Source organism: Candoia aspera, chromosome 4 (assembly GCF_035149785.1).
Source record: "Candoia aspera isolate rCanAsp1 chromosome 4, rCanAsp1.hap2, whole genome shotgun sequence".
Taxonomy (NCBI): Eukaryota; Metazoa; Chordata; class Lepidosauria; order Squamata; family Boidae; genus Candoia; species Candoia aspera.
Genome location: NC_086156.1, coordinates 68,997,766 through 69,004,223, shown reverse-complemented (window position 1 = coordinate 69,004,223; position 6,458 = coordinate 68,997,766). Strand labels below are relative to the sequence as shown.

At 38.2% G+C, this 6,458-nt stretch overlaps 1 long non-coding RNA gene across 1 annotated transcript; it reads left to right on the top strand.

The window, feature by feature from the left end:
- The first annotated feature begins 472 nt into the window (after window positions 1-472).
- Window positions 473-5,147, top strand: LOC134495167 (uncharacterized). Its single transcript, XR_010067790.1, has 3 exons — window positions 473-839; window positions 1,837-1,972; window positions 2,852-5,147. It is a non-coding gene; the product is annotated as an uncharacterized LOC134495167 (long non-coding RNA).
- The last annotated feature ends 1,311 nt before the right edge of the window (window positions 5,148-6,458 follow it).

The window sequence follows — 6,458 nt, the reverse complement described above, 5'->3', positions numbered from 1 at the left end:
AATGAATGCTAACTTTGCACATAGATCTAAGCCTCCTACGACTTGCTGCAGCTACCTTATTCCCCAAGTCCTTTCTTTTCTGCGCATATTAAAATAAAGAGTATCCTTTGTTACTCTAGTAATGGATTTCTCCTAACATCACACAGCCAAAAGCAGTTTGAGTCTGGTAACTATGGATAAAAGAGAAAACTCGAGCAGTTTCTCTAACTGTTTAATCCTGGGGAAGGGGAAAGCTTCTAGCGTCCTCATTCAGATTGCAAAAGGAATCTCCCTATTGAAGGATAGGTGGTGCCAGCTTAGCTTCCTGAACTAGTTGGAACACTTTCAGCTGGGGGAATAGCTGTATTCAGTCTTCCTGCAACTCAGTGTAAGGGTAGGAGAGCAGAGGTCCCAGAAGATCTGGCCAGTTGTGTTCCTGTTTGTGACAGACTTCATGATTACGCAACTTAAAGCAAAACAAAACAAGCACAAGGAGTCAGCACTCTTATACTAAATAAGCATAACACAGTTTGTTTATGTTTTGTCTACTGTTTATTTAAAAGGCATAACCTGAAAAACTATCCGTGGATTATTGATCCTAAGAGAAGTCTATTGCACAGTAGCACTGTCAATTTCCATATACAATTCAAATCAGTGCCCTGGTTTTGTTTTGGTAAATATATTATCAAAAACAAGCTTTAACAACTATATAAATGTATAAATAACTGAAATATAAACAGTTGCCTTTGGTTTACAAATGTTCTTCAAGTTGCCCTGATCCCATGCCAAAATCTCTGTAGCAGGTGTCCTATGTTGCTTGTGGAACTGCAATCAAAAAGAAATATGTAACATGTATTTTAGTATGTTCAGATTCTAAAGATAATACTTTGTCTGAAAAGAAGAAAAGCCATGTTCTATATAGGAAAGAAAATAATTTCATCCATTATGTAATTACTTAGGGACTCCACAGCCCAGGATAGAAAGGTTGGCTCAAAAACAGTCTCTTTCTATGAGTCATAACGGAATTGAAGAAGGAATGGATGAATTATTTTACATGCACAAGTGCTGTATGGTCAAATTTAATTCATACCATAATTAATGCAGCTGTCAGATAGAACACTGTGCACCTTTTTAAAGTGCAGTGTTCACAGCTATTGGAGTCTGTGTGGATATTTCAGGGGAAAGATGGGATATGGGCCTGACTCCGGAGCAGAAAGTTGACACAGGATTCCGAATTTTCCAGTCCAGCTTCCTCAAGAAGATGTTATAGTTATCCATGTATTCTGACATCCAGGGGTTCCTACAAAGAAGAGAATGGATGGGTAATGACAAATGGGAATTATTAAAAAACAAACTTTTGGATACTGTCTTATTTTTCTAGCCATACGGGTGCATCAAAGAACTGTTAGTACTTCTTCTCAGTGGTGGCACTTTTTGGTGGAATTCCCTCCCCAGAAGACCTGCCAAAGACCCAATTCAGAAAGATTGCTAGAACTGATTTGCATCATTTATGCTGTCTTTTGATGGCCAGAAGTAGTTTTAATAATGGCTCAATTATCTTATTTCAGCTATTTAAAGATATTGTTGCTATGCTATCTCTCAGGAATGCTATCACAAAAAGAGAGGAATCCAGTAAATAAAAGGATGGTATCATGCAGAATGGTATGTATGGTATCATACGTCCAGAAGGATCGTGGTGCTTGCTGTAACCTCTGTACGTGATCAGTGGTGATACTTTTGCTCACTGTTTAGAAGATTCACATCATAAATGTGGGCTGAGGATTCCTTAAATTAGACAGATCCTGTGGCCAGGAATGTAAACTTTACTAATCTGTGGCATTGTCCTTTTACCTTTAGCCTCTTCCTACCATCAAAATCCATGCAACAATGCTCACTCATTGTAGTAGCCATCATGGAAAAAAAAGCTGGAGAAATTCCGATTTGCTCGATAAAAGCCACTACGGACCCTGGGCCAATATTTATAATCCCTTTGGTAAGTACTTGCATCAGCAGCGGTGGCAAAATCTATTAAAAGAGCAGATATGAAGCAAAAGTTTTCAGTTATCATGAATTAAAGATTGTTTCTTTGTCTTTGGGAAAGGGGTGGATGATATTTCCATAATTATTGGCATCTTAGCAACTATGTGTATTTTACTTAATTCAACTAACCTGCCTGAAAAATAGAAGATCCCAAATGCGATTTCTTAATTTCTTTAAGTTGTGATTGATTAGCCCGCCGCATTTCTAACATAAATTGTTGATAGTTGTTCCAGTTCTGCCCCAATTCTTGCTTGATACAAGGAGCACCTATTCTTCCAGGAAAAGGAAAATCTCACATTGTAATATTACTTTTTTTCCCATCATACCCAAAAGATCACTGGGGGCCAGTTACATTCAGAGAATGGCTTACTATGTACAATGTGTACAATATCTTATAAAGATATGGATGGAGCAAAATGTATTTACCAACACTGTATCAAAGTATTATAAGAATGCTGTGGGCATGGTCAGGATGCATTTCAGAATAGCTAACTATGAGCTATTTTTTCCCTGAGGTGATGGTCTCCAAACAATGAATTTCTTTTTGAGGTTGGGCCCTTGGATTCTGGAGCAGAACACCATGGTTTAGGTGATGTGCGGATTTATTAAAAACAAGTGTGAGTGTGGATTTTGATTTGCAGGATGACTTCTTTTTCCCTTGGTTCCCATCCTAAGAGGATATAATGTGCAGTCCCTAAAGCCAGTGCAGATGGCCTTTTCCACTTCACCATTTTCCCCCATAACTTAAGAGAGTTCTCTCCTTTTGTTTGTTTGCTTGCTAGTTAAGTGTCTTCTATTTAATTCATCATTTTTCCTGTGCTTTTTCGAGTAGGATGATGGAACAACCTATATGCTGCACTTGAGAATAAGGAGCAAAAAACCCAGGCCAATTTAGCCACACCTGGAGCCCGTACTCCTGCCTTAGACGAGCTTCTTTATTTCCCAACTGCGTTCAGCAGAGCAACACTTACTTCCTGGTAACTTCCTTTGATCCAGCCCATTCATTGTATGGAATGACATCAGTATGTGGAGTGAAAATTCAGGTATCACAGTTAACTTAGAAAAATAACAAATTTAGTGACATAAATTTTAGTAAAAGTAAAAGCAGTGGTTATATTTCTATGGGAAAAGCTAATAGTACAGAATTATTGTAACAGTTAAAGATAAGAACAGATACAAAAATAACATGGAGAAGTACATTTATCCTTTATTATAGCCTTACATATTTGTGAAGACCCCCAAATTTTGGGTTCCTTCCCAATGAAAATCCTTAGTGATAATTGTTTTGGTTTTATTTGTATAGTGCTTTGCTTTTCCTAAAATACAGTGTTGACTTATATTTAATGTATTTAATACAAGGAATAACTGTTGGAGATTTTCTGAAGATGGAGCACTAGTAGCTGAGTTAAACCATTAATTGCACAATAAGCTTAGGAAAACCATTGTTCAAATTTAATGGAACTTAAGAGATAGCACAGAAGGGCTATTGTTTCTGAATTCCCTGGCTGGAAGCTAATGAGAAACATGAATATCCTGAAGCCAATCAATCAAGCCAATAGATTAGAGTCTGGCAGCATTCCCATCTAATGGATATAGCAGTCAGAGAAACCATTCTGAGGGTCATCTGAAAAAGAGAATGTCCAATATGTTCCAAAACCCTTTTCCTTAGAGGCAGAATTCAGGAAAGGTACCCTGCCTTCAAAGAGATGAAGGAACTGCAAGTCAAGAGGCCCAAAGATACTATATTTAAAGAAATCAGTAGCATTTAACAAAATCCTGATTCCCATACTTTTGTGGGGGATGGAGGTTGCCTCACCCACCAGAGGTACTGATGGTCTCACAAAATGCTTTTCAGTTCACTGAAAAACAATATACCAGATGAACAATTATGTGGAGGTTGTCATCCTAACATGTTGGTGTTCTCTGTGCATGTAATTTTTACTGAATGAATTCTTTAAATATTCACATACATTCTCCCTGCAGGCTAAACTAGAACAATCAAGGAGCTTAAGTGGATCAAAACCTCATAATCTAATTTTGTATTCCTAATGCCACATAATGTTGAGTCTAACCACATATGAATGCCCTTTTTTAACAAAAGTTCAGTAGTTTCATCCTTGAGGTGAAGAATTATAGGATGGGCCTTTTTACCTGGCATGGCAAATGTGTCTGTCTGCGGAGCTATGCTCTCTGCTTCCTTTTTCTGGACTGCAATTGGCTCCAAAGGAAGGCAGTACTTTTCTGGACCTTCCTGTACTTGCTGGAATGCTAGTGGAGCTTCTTGGCTGCTTGACAAACTCTCATCTATTCTTACAGGATAAGGTGGTTCCACCTCTTGGCAGATGGGCTCCTCAGTGTATTTCATGGGTTCCTTCTCAACAAGCCTTGCAAACTCCTTCTTTTTCAGCTGAGCTTCCAGTTGCAGTTTCTGCAAAATCAAGTTGCACAAGCAGCAGATGCAGGTGGAGATTTTGTTTTTTTGTTTTTAACTCTGTATGTTGCAACCATGAAGCCCTGTGGAATAAGGAATACCTATAAAACTGAAGTGCGGTGTTTGTAACAATCTGAAAGGGCTGCCTTCCCTAATCTGCCACCTTTCAGACAATGCCATCTCAGATGTATACTGTTGTACTGCTGTTTTTATAAGGAAGTTAGAATCCATTTTATTTCCCCTTATCTACTCAATTTAAGTCAGTCATCCTGATACCTTCTATATACAAACTCTTGTCTCAGATCGAATGGATTCTACCTCCCTGGACATTGAAATTCTGTTTACGCTGCGAGCAAGGTAAGATCCAAGTTGACTAATCCCCATTTTCCTTAACATAACATTACTATGGCTAACCCTTGAATAACACTGAATTAGTATGTGTATGTGTGTATGCGTGCGTGTGTGTGTGTATAATTTTTTTGTCTACTTCTGTCCTAGAATCTTACTTTTAGGTCACTAATGTAAAGTATTTAAGACAAAAACACAGACGGAGTTTATACTGGTAACGACAGTGGTAATAATATTCTGTTCTATTCTTTTAACTTGTGTTTTATGCCTGGTCTTCCTCTTTTACTTTTAAACAGCTTGTTGATTGTTTTGTTCTTTGGTTTTTGATAGAAATCAACTTTGAACTTAACTGAACTACCATCTTACAGTAGGTAAGAGAGTTATATGCTAACACAAAGGACCGCCTCTCTCCAATTGTTTCTGCCCACTAGGTGTGTTCGGGCAGAGGGCGTTCCAGGTCCCTTTTATTACATGTTGCCACCTTGTGGAACCAAGGAAGTCTGCCTTCTCTGTTGCAGCCCCAGTGTCTGGAACAGCATCCCCCCAGAGTTATGGATGGCACCCCCTCTCCTGGGGTTCTGGAAATCCCTTAAAATCTTGCTTTGTCCCCAGGCCTGGGGTTAATGTGTTGGGAGGCAGGGGGGTTGTTATGTTTTATTATTGTTATTGGGCTCTCTTGTTTTGTTTTATTTTTAACTGTTTTACCCATGGATTAGATTTTGTAAACTGCCCAGAGCCTACCAAAGTTGGAAGCCATAACAAATTTAATAAAGAAATAAATGAACATATCTGAAGACCCTGAGTTGGAGAAAACTGTAACAGATTATCAATATTCCACAGCTATTGAGATGGAGACAAAATCAATTAAATTAATCAGAGATTTATTTAAAATATCTGCAGCTAGCACATACAAAAAGATTGCAGCTGAGAAGAAAACAGTTGTGATTATTTTTAAAATGTAATTCTTTCATTAAGTCGTTTACAGTAAAAGTCACTGGATATATTTCAACCTGGTGATGTAATTCCTCTAAGATTACAGACTATATGACATATAGTTCTATACTAATTGCTCTAAAATATTTGTTTTTAGATACCATTTATCATAAAGTATATCATAATTAATGACTGAGAAAGAATTATAACTATGTAGGTCCATGAGGGGAAAAAAATCCATTGTCCACAGGATGGTAATAATCTAACCAAATGGCACAAAACAGTGCAAACTTCTAAGTTCTGGAAATCTAAAGGCATTAAATAGATAATTATATATTTCTGTTTTTCTCTCCTCTTACTTCCCTTCCCTACCACATTATAACTTTGAAATGGCAGGAAGGCTCAGGAGCTCCAGTACCCTGGGAGTAATGCCAGCAGGAGAGTGAGATCCTGATAGGGTGGTCACTCTTGCCAGGTGAATGAACCTAAGGATATCCACAACAGGTGAGGGCAGGTGGGATTCCTCAGGCATGAGGGACACAGCCCCAGCTAGGAGGAGGAATCCCAACATCAAACTTAGAAGAAGGCAATAGCCAACCACTTCTGTATTGATGCAAACTTTCCAGTCAGATAACATACTCTAGTTACTGGGAAAGAGCACCAAACTTTCCTGAATAAATATGGAAGAGAGGACTGCAAGGAGACCTGGTCACTGATGATGCTAGTA